We start from the raw sequence: 18,291 nt of genomic DNA on the forward strand, positions 1-18,291 counted from the left end.
TATGTCATTTCCATATACAATTTTGTATTTAGCATTTCGGCTACTTTCAAGTATCGAAAATCAAATTGTAAAATAGTAGAATTTAGTACAAAAATATTGATTATTTGATGATAAGCAACATTCGCTCTGTCAATTTTCAGACAACATAATTATAGCCGTTTTATTGAATAAAGACGAATGAGGTATAATTATGTATCGGTTTAGGCATGGAAGAACTTCTTTTCAAGATGACTTGATTACAGTATTATCAGTTCGCTCTATTCTCATATTCCGTTTTCAATAATTATAATAACAAAACCTCTTCCAAATTCTATGACTAGTATTCTGAAAGTCAGTCTAACTTAGACAATGTCCTAACTCTGTGCTTAAATTATGAGAAGTCTAAAATATCACAGTTTTGTATAAAAAAAAATGTGTTTCTCTTTTTTCATCATACTTGGATGCCAAAGAAAACTAATTCAGTTATCATTTCAAGACAGTTATTAATGATCTGTGACTACAAATGAGGAGATAAATCGAACGTGTTCTGTTTAACATTTGCAGCATAATTGGCAATCCATATAGTTAAACCACAAATGCAGACCAGAGTTTAGATTTAACCCAATACAGAATACATTTCTATAATTTGTAGAACATATAAAATAATTATGACAATGTAATAACGAACAACTTTAACCACAACATCCATTTTACACGCTTGGATGTTTTCCTTTGAAAAAACAGCGATAAGGGTTACGCTTCGCGAAATTTATTCATAAAAAACGCAAAGCCATTAAGAGAAACCGGATGCTTAAATTTGCTATTGGAAAAATTAACTTGTCATTACAACGAGATAAATGAGGGCTTTGAAGTAGACGATGATCGGAATTCATAGAATTTTCATTATTGCTGTAATTGCATTGCTGGTATAATGTGTCATTCATTATAACAAGTATTAAATTGTATTATGCTATACGACACAGAGATGGGGCCAAGATATTTGATGGAAGGGCAAGATGAACTCTTATCAACGAAAGGTCACGTCATTTCTAAATCAATTAAATTCTTATAGTATTTGAAAAATAAGAAATGTGACCACAATACATGGGTCTATATACCCCCCCCCCCCCCCCACCCCTTAAAAGGTAAATACCTGTAGATTTCAAAGTTGTCGTGGTTCGAAAATACATCTTGCCAAAGCTTCTAGTACAGGATCATATACGTTCATGCCAATTATGCTTCTCCTGTTTTGATTTGAGAAGAAATGATGTTGATGTTGTTATGACCAATATTCTTAAAACCACTTTAAGAAATTCATGTACATTCATACACGGTAAACGCATGGTACCATGAATAGATTTGGCTGTGCGGTAGCCTTGTGCTGGTGGTTATTAAAATAACTCCTGGAGAAAAATCTTTGGTTGCCATGCAACAACAAAGATGGAATGTTTTCGCATTATGACATGACATGACAGTTGGACTTAAGCATTCAATAAGGCCTTAGGGATCGTAGGTCACTCCGTTCAGCTCTCCAATGATATTTAAAGTGTTTAACTTAAATATTACAATTTTTATTTGTGGCATAACGCACGCTATTAGAGAGGAAAACCAGGAAATTATTCTGGTAATCTAATTTTAGAAAGCAAATTGTAGTGAAACACTACTAAATCTCGCTTCCTTGTTGCAGATATAGTGATAGGAGTAACCATGTTTGTTGACTCGTAACATATCAGTAATTACTTTATATGTCATGTATAGTTTTAATGTTGGAATTAACGGGTGTATAAATTTCTTCCTACGAAAGATTTTGTCCCCCCTCCCTGTGTTTTCTTTCTATTTCTCTCTCTCTCTCTCTCTCTCTCTCTCTCTCTCTCTCTCTCATGCACACACCCACACGCATACATTTTATGATATAACTACAATTATTCTTTTTTTCGTTCTCTATAACGTGCATTTCTAGGGTTTTGTATGGTAACCCATTCACTCTTGAAGCATGTAGTACAATAGTTTATCATCAAACTATGAGAGTATATCCTTCCTGTGTTATCTAAGTAAGATGTTAAAGAAGGGGAGTATATGCTCCATAAAACCACAGTCTCCAAATCAATTACATATTGTTAGGTTATTTGCTGACAGTCCTGCATGAGGATATTCCTATATTCTAAATTGCCAATGCCTTTCAAGAAAGCACTAATTGATCACTTCTTTTTTTCCATGACATTTGCTCCCTCGATAATTTCTCTCCGATGGAAACTCTGCACGATAAGCCAAACATAAAACCCAACCTCTCAAACTTAATTAACCATAATGCTAATCATTTCATTAATCTTAACCAAGAACTTATTTCTAAACCTATATATATAACTCTAACCCTATATATACCCTCTGAGATATTACGACCAGAGCAAATGTAACAAGAGCATGTGTCGTGTCACCGTCTCGGTAAAATTTCTGTACAGCACTGTTGTTTTTCTTTCACCTTCTTTATTGATAGTGTCCTATCATTAATTTTCTAAGCGCGGTTGTTGATTGCAATGAACAATATAAACACGTTACCAAATTTCTAAGGTTTTTGGAGGATGAGACAATCAATATAGGTTGTTCACATGCACCAGCATTCTACTCGCATATGAAATTAACATGATTTCTATTAAAATAAATTTTGAAAATGAGTTTTGTCGAAAAATATTAATTTTTACTACAAATTCTATATTTTTTAATTAAAAATGTACAGGTGTTTGTGTACTTTAAACGTCTTAACGGTGCCATGCAATTAAATGTTTAATTTCAATGAATATGGTTAAAATCAGCATTCACTTTCGAAAGAAATATGGATGAGTTAAAGAAGACTCTTTCATGAGAGATATTATGTTGTTGTTCTATAATTTTTAATAACGCAATATCCAGAAATAGACACAAAGCGGATTCCACTGAGAGATTTTCAGTCTCTTCAAATACGACTCTCGAAATGGGGTGATTGCGAAATAAAACTCTTCTGATTGGAATGATGCCACTCAGTGCGCCTCAATGTGAACACCTGAATAAATGGAATATATCTATTTCTTTAATTTAATTTCTTCAAATCATATTTCTATTCGGTCATAATTGAATGAAAATTCACCTCACTTCTAGGAAAGTTTAACACCCCCCCCCCCAAAAAAAAAAAAAATCCAGACTTGTGTGAATTGAATCGTTATTATAAAAAAAAATATCCCTGTTTTATCGAACCGTCTATAGACAAGATTCTAACTCAGGCTTCTTTCCGGGGAAGCCAAAAAGTGGCAAGTAAAACATGAATACTACATATTATAAAAATATGAAACACCAATTTAAGGTAAGCCTATTCAATAAAATATCTGCAGTCATGATGCGCCATATGAATAAAATACTTAATTTGATCTAAAAGCCGTCAGCACAAAAGATCGATGGCGCCGCTAAGTATGTTAACCTACTTAGATAATAATAGAAAAGGATGCATATCTTAATATCACCCAACAGTATACATGGTATACCATAGACTGGAAGTCAACTGAAAATAAACACTCAGTACACATGATATTTTACAGAAAAAACGCGATCAGTCTAATACTCGTGGGTAGAAAAAAAAACACAAATATATTATTTTTTCATGCTTCATTCAACTAGTAATATCGAGAGGCTCTCATTAAAAAAAAAAACTTTTAGAAAAATCGAAACAGTACGTCAGTTATGCTGCCAAAATAAAACTCCAATCCTATATGATTTTCATACCCTAACTTATCCTTCATCTGATTTATTGTATATATTCGCATTTTTATGTATTTTTCTTTAGTTTTTGCTAGAGAACATTTTGAGAAGAAAACAAGTGTACAAATAATTTGCCATTGCTTGCCATTTAATTCCATACCAGGCATCAAAACACATAGGCAATATGCCTCAATAACATAAAAGGTAATGAACATCAACACAATCTGAATAATGTCGTGAGACATAACAAAAGACTACATATGCATTAGAACTGTGGCATACTGAAAGATATGGTCACGTGAACACCAGGAGGGTAGTAACTCCTCCCTGGGGCTGTTGATCACGTGACCCACCCGCAGGATAGTAGTTCCCACGGGTATTTCCCCTAAATCTTGGTAATCAACATCTTTGGAGCATATACTTTGATATTAATATTGGTGATCTGTCAGGTTTCAAACAATTTGTTTCTGAACACAAACCTTCTATATATTGTATAAGGCTATCCTTTCATGCTCCTTACCATTTACGTGTAACAACCAAAATTAGCCACATTATGTAATATGCTTCATTAAGTCTGAAAATACATATGACATGTATATCTATATATCCATACTATGGTTGTATCCGCAACTATCTGTGCACGCTTTCTTGATAAACGCTGTAATTGCCCGCCCAACCTTCCAACCTTATGCAGGCCAAAGAGCTACCTTCAGATTTCCTGTGCTCCTAATTACCAACATAAAATCAATATCTCTCCCAACCTCCCAACCAATGCTGACATAATTCTTCCCAACCTCCCAACCATGTCCTGTTTCACAGGAGTATCATAAATCTTGAAAGACAAAATTTCCTAAACATTTTCCATGTAGCTAATTCGCATCATAGAGCTCAAGGACTCAATGTCTCTCCCAACCTCCCAACCATGCTGACATAATTCACCCCAACCTCCCTACCATTAGGTGATGTCTCACATGAGCATCATAAATCGTGATACACAAATTTCCTAAACATTTTCCATACTCCTAATTTCCCTCATAGAGCTCAAGGACTCAAAGTCTCTCACAACCATGATGACACAATTCTGCCCAGCCTCCCAACCATAATGCAGAGCTGCCAACCTGAACAAGAACATTTCAGTACTGTATTTTCAAGGCCGAAAATCATTATTTTGGTGAGGAAATTGGTATTTTCACAGGAATACCATAGGACAACACATAAACTGACACTTAAGAAATCAGTATTTTGCAAGAAACCACCAGTATTCTTCTCTATTTTCAGTACTAAATACGGAAAATCAGTACTACTTGGCAGCTCTGATAATGTAACGTCCCACAGGAACATTATAAATCTTGATACACAAAATTTCCTAAACATTTTCCGTGCTCCTTATCTGCATCATAGAGCTCAAGGACTCAATTTCTCATCCAACCTCCCAACCATGCTGACATAATTCTGCCCAACCTCCCAACCACACATTAAAATCTCACAAGAATATCGTAAGTCGTGAAACACAAAATTTCCTATTTATTTTCCATGCTCTTAATTCCACCAAAGAGACTCAAAACTCAATGTCGCTCCAAACTTCACAACCATGCAGACATAATTCTGCCCAGCCTCCCAACCGTGGTGTCTCACAGGAACATCATAAATCCTGATACACAAAATTTCCTAAACATTTTCCAAGCTCCTTATTTGCATCATAGAGCTCAAGGACTCAATGTCTCTCCCAACCTCCCAACCATGCTGACATAATTCTGCCCAACCCCCCAACCATAGACTTAAATCTCACAAGAATATCATAAGTCGTGAAACACAAAATTTCCTAATTATTTTCCATGCTCTGAATTCCATCAAAGAGACTCAAAAACTCAATGGTCGCTCCAAACCTCCCAACCACGCTGACCTACTGTCGTAATTCTGCCCAGCCTCCCAACCATCATGTCATATTTCTTATGAATATCGTAAATCGTAAAATTCCTGGATATGGTTATTCTCAACAGTAACTCAGCTCTACGTGTAAAGTCAGTTGGTGTGGTAACACACAACAATCATTTAATGTTACACTGCAATGCTCACAGTCATGTAGCCCCTACACCACTAGCGTACCTACGGGGGGGGGGGCAGGGGGGCACTCGAGTCTGCCCCCCCCCCTGACGAGCAACAACCCATACAAAAGACATATACCTGCCCCCCCTGACAAGCTTAAAATACCTTTTTTGCCCCCTCCCTGACGAGCTTGAAGACCTTTACTGCCCCCCCTGATGAGCTTGAAGACCTTTTTTTTTTTGCTTGTCAATTTTTTTTATTGAAGAACATTTTTTTTTTTTTTTTTGCTTGTCAAATTTTTTGGCGGCCGATTTTGCCCCCCCTGTGGAAAATCCTAGGTACGCCACTGCCCTACACACTGTAACCTCGTGTGTCTAAATTTTGTACTGACGTTATATAGGTCCTCTCCTCTCGATATTATAAAATAAAACCCTGATATTATAAAACAAAAATACATAGGGTGGGAGGGGAGGGAAACTTGTTGCCTCGATGGGATTTCAAACTGCAATGGCTTTATACGAGCAACTGTCATGATAAAGCCGGGGTAATAGTATGGAGCGCTTAGAATCATTTGTATTAAGCGCGATATGAATGCTGCATATTATAATGCAAGTTCCCCGCTGTTATTAATTCACATGATATGCAACTAGTGATCAGATGCACGTTCTAACTCAATTTAAACTATTTACATAGTTAAGCACCTGACTTATTCTTCAATAATGCTAACACTTGTCTCTCTCAAAATTTTACTGATCACTAACAATGATCATTACCTTTTATGATAACATCCTTTTACACTTAAAATATCACAGTTATTTCTGAAGAACCAGCTGCTAAATAGAAATGCTTTCTGGCAAATTTCCCTTTTTGGGTATTTTGTTTTTCATAATCAATTTGAAACGGTATACATTCTCTTTTTCATCCATACTAAACAATGTCTTGTGTTTTTTTCACAAATACCAAAATAATGCCCATCATAATATTCATATTTCGTTCTTTAAAAGATTTTTCTTCTGTAAGTATACATTTAGGAACTCTTTTGTATCGGAGAAATAAAATCTAATCATAAATCTTGACTTATTTCCGAAGTTTCAAAGATTTTATTACAGTGAATTTGGCCTGCCTTTATGCAGCAGCCATTGACTACGTCAGTTGGTGGTAATATGAGATAGAAATTATCAAACTAAAAGAGCTCTGAGGTATAAGCTCGAATTTATACAAGTGCACTGTCCGCCCAATGAACTACTTTTGGTTTCGAATTTCTTATATGAATTTCACGTTGTTTGAATATGACCCCGTACCCCCCCCCCCCCCCCCGTCGTTTGTAATTTGTGTAAGTAAGTTAACCGTTATGGGATACAACGGTTTGAGTAAGTTATGAGTACCATGTTTGTGATTACTTTAGATATCTCTCTATCCTTTTGCTGTAGAAATGCTCCAACATGAGGTCAATTTCAATTCGCTTATGTTATCTATTGGCTGTGGTTTCAATTTGAGCAAGAAAGTTGAGAATTTTCATAGTAACTCAGCCTATGAAGAGACGATTTTAAATGCATCATAATGAATACGAGCCCAATTTGATTTTTTTTAATGATGCTAGCAAAAACAAAAATAATAAAAAATACCATGCGGTGGCTTACTTCAACTATACAAAGGTCCATTCAAAATTTGAGGCGCAAAATTGTGGGGTGAAGGGCCTGTGGAGTGTGGAACGTTGATTATTGGCAATTTTCTGAGGCTTTAATTAGTCATGATATAATTAAGCCACTTCCCCATAGTGCCGACATAATATTATATATTATTCACCATACCCATTTTGACTTCTGACCGCAACACTATAATCATGCTAATGATAATAATCATATGCATAAGTTATGATAAGGTTCATATTCCAATAAAAATTGAAGTGATTAGAATGTTCGGACAATGGAGATTAATTCCCTTTTCCCTCCTTTTATCTGCAAAAGTATAAATAGTGGGCCTACTGACGCGAGGGAACATCGAATTCGTGAAATGCGATATCTGTTCATCCTATCGTGATAATGAAATTTCTTGATTCTTCTACATCGTCTTTGAACACCCCACCCCCCCCCCCCCCCGGTCTGGTGTGCAAACCCTTCACTCGATATGCTAGAGTTAAAGCGGTGTAACTGCGCAGCCTACAATAATTTATGTACTGAAGGCCCTCTCGCTTCAAATTGAAACAGCAATGTTTATAAATGCTAGTCTTGTGTGAAGACCCACTTATTGATCAAAGTTACAATAAGGGTCTGTGCCTGCAGACTCCCCCTCCCCCCTGAGAAGGCATGACAATTCCAGGATGACTGCAAAAGACCCTCAAGAGCAGAATCGCTTCGTCAATTTTACTGACATTTTCATGTTACTATCGATTACAAACCGCTGGCAGAGTCACTCAGACCAGTAACATCATGTGAAAGATAATTATGAAAAAACATCAGAAACCACGCTGGCAGAGTCGCTTAGATGTATGCAAGATCGACCAATATCTATCTATTGGCTAAATTGAGTTTGAATATGGGGAAATGTTACTTGCTTTGTCATAATTATGCTCATCCTGTGAGAAATAATATTGATCAAAATTCTCGTTTATTTTTCTTCATTTACTCGAAATGAAGTATGGTTAATTACTTCCTCCTCTTCTTCTTCTTCTTCTCCTCCTCCTTCTTTTTCTTCTTCTTCTCTTTCCCCCTTCTCCTTCCAATGCTTCTCCTTCAAAATGATCTCCAAAGGGCTATATAACCTTTCACATCAACTGGATATATCAAGTGATGTGAGTTAGATAAAACCGATCTCCTGCGGGTTTGATTACATTTTAGGAAATTGGCAAAGCCGATCTCCTAATATTTATATAAAAGTTAGGTCCTACCTTAATTCTTGCTCGCCAGAAGATAGAATGGGATCCAGCCGCTCAGAATCTCAGATAAATTGCACAAATCCGTGAATAGAAATATATACACTTCACAATTTCAAATAGATTAGAAAAAGGGATAGATGTCACAAAATGTCTCGCGAAGTAATGAGCTCATTAAATATGCAGAGAATATAGACTTCGAATGAGTGGAAGTGACGGTAAGGAATAAGATTGGAAAATGCAGAGAAATAATTAAGTATAAGTTGATCCTCCACAAGATTTGATTCAATCCTCACTAGCAGCTGGATGAGATGGTCAGCATGAGTGGACAGGACGAAGGCAGAGAGTAGAGTGATGATGTGGTAGAGAAAACAAGTTGTTTTTACCAACATCAGAAAAGATGAGACAAAGAAATAAGCGTCAAAAAGGGAGGCAAAACAAAGTTGAAAAGAACAAAGAAGAGAGAAGCAGACTGTGAGAAAAGCAAACATGCCAGCATCTCTGTAGTGATGTTATATACCTGCAAGTTCATTGCAATAAACAAGGGACAATGAAAGGATGTTTGCTCCAAGTCTAAGAACAAAAGAAAGGTTGTTTCTCAATATAAGAATGTGTTTGCCAAGTAGATTTGGACAGGAAATTGTCTTGCTCTGTGAATGTACAGTCTTGTAGTACATACACATGGCGTGAACAAGTGAGAATATATGAACTTGGAAATAAAAGAAAGAATTTATATACATATACAGAATGTTGAAAAATAAATGAAAATATATACAAGGAAAGAATATATAGATGTAGATAAATAAAAAGATATAGTCAAGTCACTACAGTAGCTCCCCCCTAGATTTGTACCGAATAGAAATGTAGTAACAAATCGACAAGGGAAAGTAAAAGGGAACTTGGCTATATAAAACAAGAAAATAAAAGGAGTGGAAACATCAGTGAATTTTGAGACATGTTTCAACCGTCTCCGAAAAATTGAACGTATTTGGCAGGAAACCTGACATTGCGACCAGAACGGGTCTTACGAATTTCGGAAGGCATATGCTTGTCATCAGGATCCCTTGCCAAGTCCGTGGATTTGGATTGTTGATGAACTTGGTCAGGTGGATCTTGATGATGAAATGGAGTGGTAGCCTCCTGCTCGATGAAAGCCGGTTTCAGTCTGTCGACACTGACATTTTCATGTTTACCATTATAATCTATGGTAAAATACTTGTCAGTGCGACGGATGACTCGGAAGGGTCCTCTGTATGGAGGTTGCAATGGCTTTGTAACAGCATCATCTCGTAGAAAGATGTGAGATGAAGAATGCAGTTCAGGATGTACCTGTGTTCGAGTTTGCTGTTTTCGAGTAGGAGTGGGATGTAATTCCCGCATCATTCTCTTTAGTCTATGGGCATAGTTAGATGGGTCATCAGCAGAATCAATTTGTGAAGGAGCTACAAATTGTGCAGGTAGAGTGACTGTAGTCCCAAACACAAGTTCTGCAGCAGAGCATCCAATGTCCGCCTTGATTGCTGTGCGTATACCTAGCAAGACTAAAGGGAGTGACTCGGTCCAACGGACCTTGTTATGAGCTTTGAGAGAGGCTTTAAGTTGGCGATGAAAACGCTCCACTAAACCATTTGCGGCAGGATGGTATGCTGTTGTGCGGATGCGTTTAGTGCCAAGGAGGTTGGTGAGTGAAAGGAAAAGTGCTGACTCAAATTGCCTACCTCTGTCTGTTGTGATGGTAGTAGGTGCGCCAAACACTGCTACCCATCTGGCCACAAATGCTCGCGCTACCGTCTCCGCAGTGATGTCTGGGATAGGGATAGCTTCTGGCCATCTGGTGTAGCGATCAACACAAGTAAGAAGATAATTGTTACCCTCTGATGAAGGAAGCGGGCCTACGAGGTCAATGTGCACATGAGAGAAGCGTGCATCAGGTGAAGTGAAAGTACCAAGTGGTGCTTTGGTGTGCCGATGTACTTTACACTTTTGACACTCGAGGCATGTTTTGGCCCATTTTCTGACATCAGCGTTGATGCTAGGCCAAACAAAGCGCTCTGTAATGAGCTTTTGAGTAGCTCTGATTCCTGGATGAGAAAGTCCATGAAGGGAATCAAAGATAGCTCTTCTATGTTTGACTGGTACCAAAGGCCTGGCAGTACCAGTTGATATATCGCACAGAATTGTAGTGCTAGAACCTGGGAGAACAATCGACTTGAGTTGAAGTGAGGAATCTTTCAACTCAGTTTCATCTTCCTGATCCTTTGCGATGGCCGCAAAGTCTATGATTGAGGAAGAATCAACTCTGTCAATATACAGACGAGAGAGGGCGTCTGCTGCTGTGTTCTCCTTACCTGAAATGTGCTGTATATCAGAAGTGAACTGAGAAATGAAATCGAGTTGTCGGATTTCACGTGGCGAATGCCTATCCGGTTTCGATTTGAGTGCATGGGTAAGAGGTTTGTGGTCAGTGTAGATAGTAAATGACCTACCTTCAAGAAGATGGCGAAAGTGCTTGATACCCAGATATGCTGCAAGCAACTCCCTACCAAAAGTGCTGTATTTGGTTTCAGCGGGTTGTAACCTCTTAGAGAAGAAAGCCAGAGGTTGCCAAACTCCATCTACTCGTTGTTGGATAGCTCCCCCAACTCCTACGTCAGAAGCGTCGACTAGTAGGCACAAGGGAACATCAGTGCGAGGGTGCACAAGAACAGTAGAGTTAGCCAATTGATCTTTAGCATGATTGAAAGCAAAAAGCTCTTTCTCTCCAAGATCAATTGGCATGTTCTTTTTTGTTCTGTTTTTCAACAGATCAGTCAGTGGTTGCAGCACCTCTGCACAACGAGGAATGAATCGCCTGTAGAAGTTTATCAATCCCAGGAATTCTCGAAGTTTGGTGAGTGACGTAGGCGCGGGAAAATCACGGATGATTTTCACTTTGTCGCTAAGAGGGCGGATTCCGGTGTTGTCCACCATATGTCCGAGAAAAGATAGCGATGAAGCACCAAACTGACATTTCGAGGGATTGACGATGATGCCATACTCCTGCAGGCGATCGAAAAGCTGACGGAGATGTGTCACATGTTCATCCTTAGAGGAACTGGCTACCAGTATATCATCCAGATAAACATAGACAAATGGGAGGCCGCGAATGACGGTGTCCATCAATCGCTGGAATGTTTGTGCTGCATTCCTAAGGCCGAATGGCATTCGAACGAATTCGAATAAGCCGAATGGAGTGGTCACGGCAGTCTTGTGAATGTCGCTAGGCTCGACTGGGATCTGATGATATGCCCTAACGAGATCAATTTTGGAAAAAATTGTCTTACCTGCAAGAGTTGAAGAGAAATCTTGCAAGTGTGGGATAGGGTATCGATCCGGGACCGTGCGAGCGTTGAGCAAGCGATAATCACCACAAGGCCGCCAGTCCCCTGGCGTTTTCTTGGGAACCATGTGCAATGGACTTGACCAGTTGCTCTCAGATTGTCGGATAATGCCAAGTTCAAGCATGTGCTCAAACTCTGCCTGGGCAATTCTCTGACGATCTGGAGCAAGTCGACGAGGGCGCGCTGCCGCAGGCGGGCCTCGAGTTGGGATGTGATGCGTGGTAGTATGTTTCACTCCTGAGTGCTTGTAAACCGGTCGTGTGATATCCGGATACTGACGGAGAATGGAGTGAAACCGCTCCGATGAGTCATGTTGAACATACATCGGGCTAATGGTACCAGTATATGAACCACATCCCTGGACTGTAAGAGTGGTTGTGGTGTCTATCAATCGGCGGTGTTTGATATCCACCAACAGTCCAAACTGGTCAAGAAAATCGGCACCCAAAATCGGCGTGGGTATATCTGTCACAACAAATATCCAGCGGAAAACACGCCGTAAACCGAGATTAATTGTGAAAGACTTTTGTCCGAAAGTCTTGATTGGCGATCGATTTACAGCTTGTAGTTGGATATTTGTTGCGTCAACCCTAGCCGGTTTCCCCAATTTGGAATGAGGGAAAATACTCACCTCAGCACCTGTGTCGACGAGAAAGCGTGTACCAGTGTACTTGTCGTTGACAAAGAAAAGGCGACTGGGTTGGGTGCTGCCAAGGGGGTTAGTCGCCGCTATTCCTTGGCGGGACCGTTTCCCTGGGCCTGTCTTGCCGAGTAAGAGCAAGGACTAATGCACTTATGAGCACTGGTCCCATGCTTCCAGTGATACCAGCACTGGGCACCTGCATGTTGCTCACTGCGATGCAGGCCGCGTGAAACCGCTTTGCGCTGTCGACTACAAGTCCCTCTCTGGTTTTTCAGCATGGTTAATGCTTGAATCTGCATTGTGAGCTGGTCAACCTGCGCAGAGAGTTGGTCGATTGGAGAAAGGAAAGATTCAGGAGTAGAAGAAACATTAGGGATAGTCATGCTGTAGGGTTAAGAAAAATTGAGGAGTAGAAAGGAAACAAAAAAATAGCGAAGTGAGAATAGAGAAGTGAGAGCTCGAGAGGAAGCGAAAATAGCGAAATGAGAGAGAAATTAATAGAAGGCGATAAAAGAAAATTAAGGTTTCAGGATCACGTCGGGATCACCAGTTTAGGAAATTGGCAAAGCCGATCTCCTAATATTTATATAAAAGTTAGGTCCTACCTTAATTCTTGCTCGCCAGAAGATAGAATGGGATCCAGCCGCTCAGAATCTCAGATAAATTGCACAAATCCGTGAATAGAAATATATACACTTCACAATTTCAAATAGATTAGAAAAAGGGATAGATGTCACAAAATGTCTCGCGAAGTAATGAGCTCATTAAATATGCAGAGAATATAGACTTCGAATGAGTGGAAGTGACGGTAAGGAATAAGATTGGAAAATGCAGAGAAATAATTAAGTATAAGTTGATCCTCCACAAGATTTGATTCAATCCTCACTAGCAGCTGGATGAGATGGTCAGCATGAGTGGACAGGACGAAGGCAGAGAGTAGAGTGATGATGTGGTAGAGAAAACAAGTTGTTTTTACCAACATCAGAAAAGATGAGACAAAGAAATAAGCGTCAAAAAGGGAGGCAAAACAAAGTTGAAAAGAACAAAGAAGAGAGAAGCAGACTGTGAGAAAAGCAAACATGCCAGCATCTCTGTAGTGATGTTATATACCTGCAAGTTCATTGCAATAAACAAGGGACAATGAAAGGATGTTTGCTCCAAGTCTAAGAACAAAAGAAAGGTTGTTTCTCAATATAAGAATGTGTTTGCCAAGTAGATTTGGACAGGAAATTGTCTTGCTCTGTGAATGTACAGTCTTGTAGTACATACACATGGCGTGAACAAGTGAGAATATATGAACTTGGAAATAAAAGAAAGAATTTATATACATATACAGAATGTTGAAAAATAAATGAAAATATATACAAGGAAAGAATATATAGATGTAGATAAATAAAAAGATATAGTCAAGTCACTACAACATGATTCGAAATAGAAGCCCTTTGGATTTCAAAATGGTCTGCAGTCCGTACGCTACTCATGCAGTTCTCATCTACGTTGACAAAAAATGTTGATTATTTTGTCTGTGATAACTGTACACAATCATGTATACAAGTATTCATTTTATCTGTTAAAACTAAGATAATATTCCCCCTCCTCCATTTATTCCCCGATCCATCAATGATATTCTCACTGGGATTTGTCACTCCGTGATTAAAGAGAAATTCCAGTATTTGCAGTAAACACTGATTTCATGAGAAAGTCTGTAAAACAAGGCTTAATTGTCAGTATATCATCGAGGATCTAGATCTGGTACAGTTACATAAACTGAACTTTGTGAAATCTTGAAATCTACGCTGAAAAATGTTCACGCTGAAGATCACCAACACAGATAGGCACACGTGGGACAGTGTATTATTATTGCTAAAATAAAGACCCGACGGAAGTGACCGAATCCGCGCTTATTTTGCTTATTTCTCAGCAATTACACAATTTCTTCCAGAATCCTTTGGCACATATTTTTTATTCATACAAACAGACACTTAGGTGGTCATTATATTAGATTCTGTAAAAAGTCATTTTTAGATCGTTACCAAAACTGGAATAAAACGAATAAAAATACATGGTTGGTTTTGATTGACTCCACAGTAACGTCGTGGTGAATGACGTTACATTGCATGTATCCAATAACCGATCTCCCACATGAATCCTGCATTTGAATTATTACATCCTATCATTACCTGAATACAATTTGAAATTACCTATATACAGCAAAGGCTGGCTATATTCACTGCAATAACTAAATGAGGCGATCAATTTGGTAAATGATCAACGACACAAAAGTTGGAATTTAGAAATCGACCGTATAGGAGAAAATGAGTGTGGAAGAAGAACTGTGGTACTGGCAGAAAGAATATTCCACCAAATTTCTCTTGAAAGCTATATAAAACCTAAAACATAAAAGCGAACGATTTCTCTTCACAAAATTATAATCACAAAAGTTTATTTTATTTATTTTTTAATCGGGGTCACGAAGTAATCCATAATGGGTAGTACATGACACCCTGGTTCTAGGGGCCTTATTTGGGTCGTTTGATTTTTTTAAAATAGTTTGCAGATACACGAGCGACAGATCTAGTCCAGGATAGAAGAGGCATAACCTTGCTTTTTCATATATACAATATTTTTTCATGGTTTCTTGTCAATTCGAGGGTGCTGATTACGAATCTGAATGATGCCACTCGTGTAACCTTGAGCATTTTCCGCAAATTGGCAAAATCCAATATGGCCGCCAAAATATGCAAATTACCCATGAAAATCATAAAATTGCCAGCAGACTGGCTACAAAATGTATTTAATTGTGTTGCAGGAGTGAAATAATCTCTGAAAAAACGATTTTTGAAAAAAATATTTATTTTCTTCATATTCAAAATGGCCGCCATATACCCTATTATGTACAATGTGAATAGGGAAAAATATTTTTCACAAAAACATTCCCTAAACTGCAAGTAATTGTGATATATGGACGAAGTAATGTATGTAAATCATCAATGTTAACAAGATATATCATTTATCATGTCATGTATGGGAAAATTGTTGTATTTTATATTCAAAATAGCCGCCACTAGCCCAAAAAGTATTATGTACTATAGCAAAGGGGGCAAAAACGAATCACAAGAGTGAGCACTAAAATGCATATTATTAAAGTAAACGAGTGGAATACTGACTAAAAACATAATTGTTCACAAAAAATATTATTTAATATGCCATGTATGTGATAAATGTTGTATTTTGATATTCAAAATGGCCGCCAAAGGCCCTAAAAGTATTATGTACAATGGGAAAGAGGACCAATGAAATCACAAGAGTGAGCACTGAAATGCATTTATTTGTGATAAATAATTGGGATACTGTCTAAAAAAGCATAATTTTTAACGAAATATATCATTCAGGTTTTAAGTTTGTGTTATGATACTTTATTTTGACTTTCAAAATGGCCGCCATAGACATATATTGTATTATGTACAATGCGAACTAGGAAATTTTCACAGGAGTGAGCACCATAAATGCACGTAATTCTGATCTATGAGTAAAATATTGTCTGAAAGTACAATTTCTAACAAGATATATCAGTTCTCCTGCCAGTTAGGTGAAAATACTGGATTTTGAAAGTCAAAATGGCCGCTACAGGCCCTAACATTATTATGTACAATGTGAATGGGGACAAATGATTTTAACAGATTTTCGCTTTGCTTGACTAAAAGGTGGTGTATGAGTGAAATATTGTCCGAAAACATGATTACTCACGAAATATATCATATTATATAAAATTTAAGTGATTAATGTTATATTTCAAAATTGAAAATGGCCGCCATATGCCCTTTTGTGAAAATTATCTTTCCTCATTCAAATTGTACATTATACAGTAAGGGCCTATGGCGGCCATTTACAATTTCAGAATGCAGGATTTGCCACCTTAATTACACCAGATATGATATATCTCGTTAGAAACCATGGTTTTAGACAATATTTCACTCTTACATCACAATTATATGCAATTCTTATAGTCAAGCAAAGCCAAATTCTGTCGAAATTATATGTACCAAATTACAATGTACATAATACTTTTAGGGCCTATGACAGCTATTTTGAATTTCAAAGTACAGCATTTATTACCTCCATGAGGAACATGGGATGTATTTATTTAGAAATCATATTTAAGACAATATTTTTACTCGTACATCACAGCAACATGCATATTTTATGATTACCACTGAAAATAAGTTTCCCTAAACGCATTTAGCATAATTTCGTTAAGGCTTGTAGCGGCTATTTTGAATGTCAAAATACAGTATATATCACTTACATGGCAGAAGAAATGCTATATTTTTAAAAAATCATGCTTTCAAATAATATTTTACTCATACAAAAGGATTATATGGATTTCATAGTCAAGCAAATCCAAATTCTTACAAAATTACATGTCCCCATTTACATTGTAGATAATACTGTTAGGGCCTATAGAGCCATTTTGAATTTAACAATACAGCATTTATATCATGCATGACTAAAGAAATTATATGTTTAGCTAGAAAACGTGTTTTCAGACAATATTTTACTCGTATATCACAATTACATGCATTTTATGTACTTATTCTCGTGAAAATGAGTTTCTCCATTCGCATTGTACATAATGTATAATGGGCATATGGCGGCCATTTTGAATTTCAAAATACAGCATTTATCAAATTGCATCTCAAATATTATATTCCGTTAAAATTGAATTTTTAGCCAATATGCCACTCGCTTATCTTAATAATATGCATTTTAGTATTCACTCTTGTGATTTTCTTTTGTCCCCATTAACATTATACATAATACTGTCAGGGCGTTTGCTGGCTTTTTTAATACTAAAATGCTCCATTTATTACATACATGACATAACAAATGATATATTTCGTTAGCAATCATGTTTTCATCCATTACTTCCCCCAAACCACAATTACTTGCATTTAGTGCTCACTTTTGTGAAAATTATTTTCCCCATTCATATTGTACATAAAGTTGAATACAGTGGTCTATGGCGGCCATTTTAAATATCAAGAAAATACATATTTTTTCAAAAATCGTTTTTTCAGAGAGTATTTCACTCCTGCAACACAATTACATACATTTTATAGCCAATCTACTGGCAATTTTATGATTTTCATGGGTAATTTGCATATTTTGGCGGCCATATTGGATTTTGCCAATTTGCAGAAAATGCTCAAGGTTACACGAGTGGCATCATTCAGATTCGTAATCAGCACCCTCGAATTGACAAGAAACCATGAAAAAATATTGTATATATGAAAAAACAAGGTTTGGACAAGTTTCTATGGGGCCTATCCTGGACTAATCAGTGATTACGACAGATGATTGGGACAACAATCCACCAGTCGTAGATGGGGCTATTCTAAAAATTTTGGTCAAAATAACAGACCTTCCAAGAACAATCCCTCACAACGAACTTGTAATTGTTACAATGTTGGCTCCTGCAGAAGCGAAATATTAGTATTTTAAGCGGGTACATTCCTATCCTTCCTAACACGTCCCTGACTTGTGCGACAATTATGCAGGAACACCAATAACATGACCTGAAACTTTGGTTCCATTATCCACACAATATATTCAGATTGCTTCACTTACCCTAGGTCTATCGGTTC

Source organism: Lytechinus pictus, chromosome 3 (assembly GCF_037042905.1).
Source record: "Lytechinus pictus isolate F3 Inbred chromosome 3, Lp3.0, whole genome shotgun sequence".
NCBI classification, from domain to species: domain Eukaryota; kingdom Metazoa; phylum Echinodermata; class Echinoidea; order Temnopleuroida; family Toxopneustidae; genus Lytechinus; species Lytechinus pictus.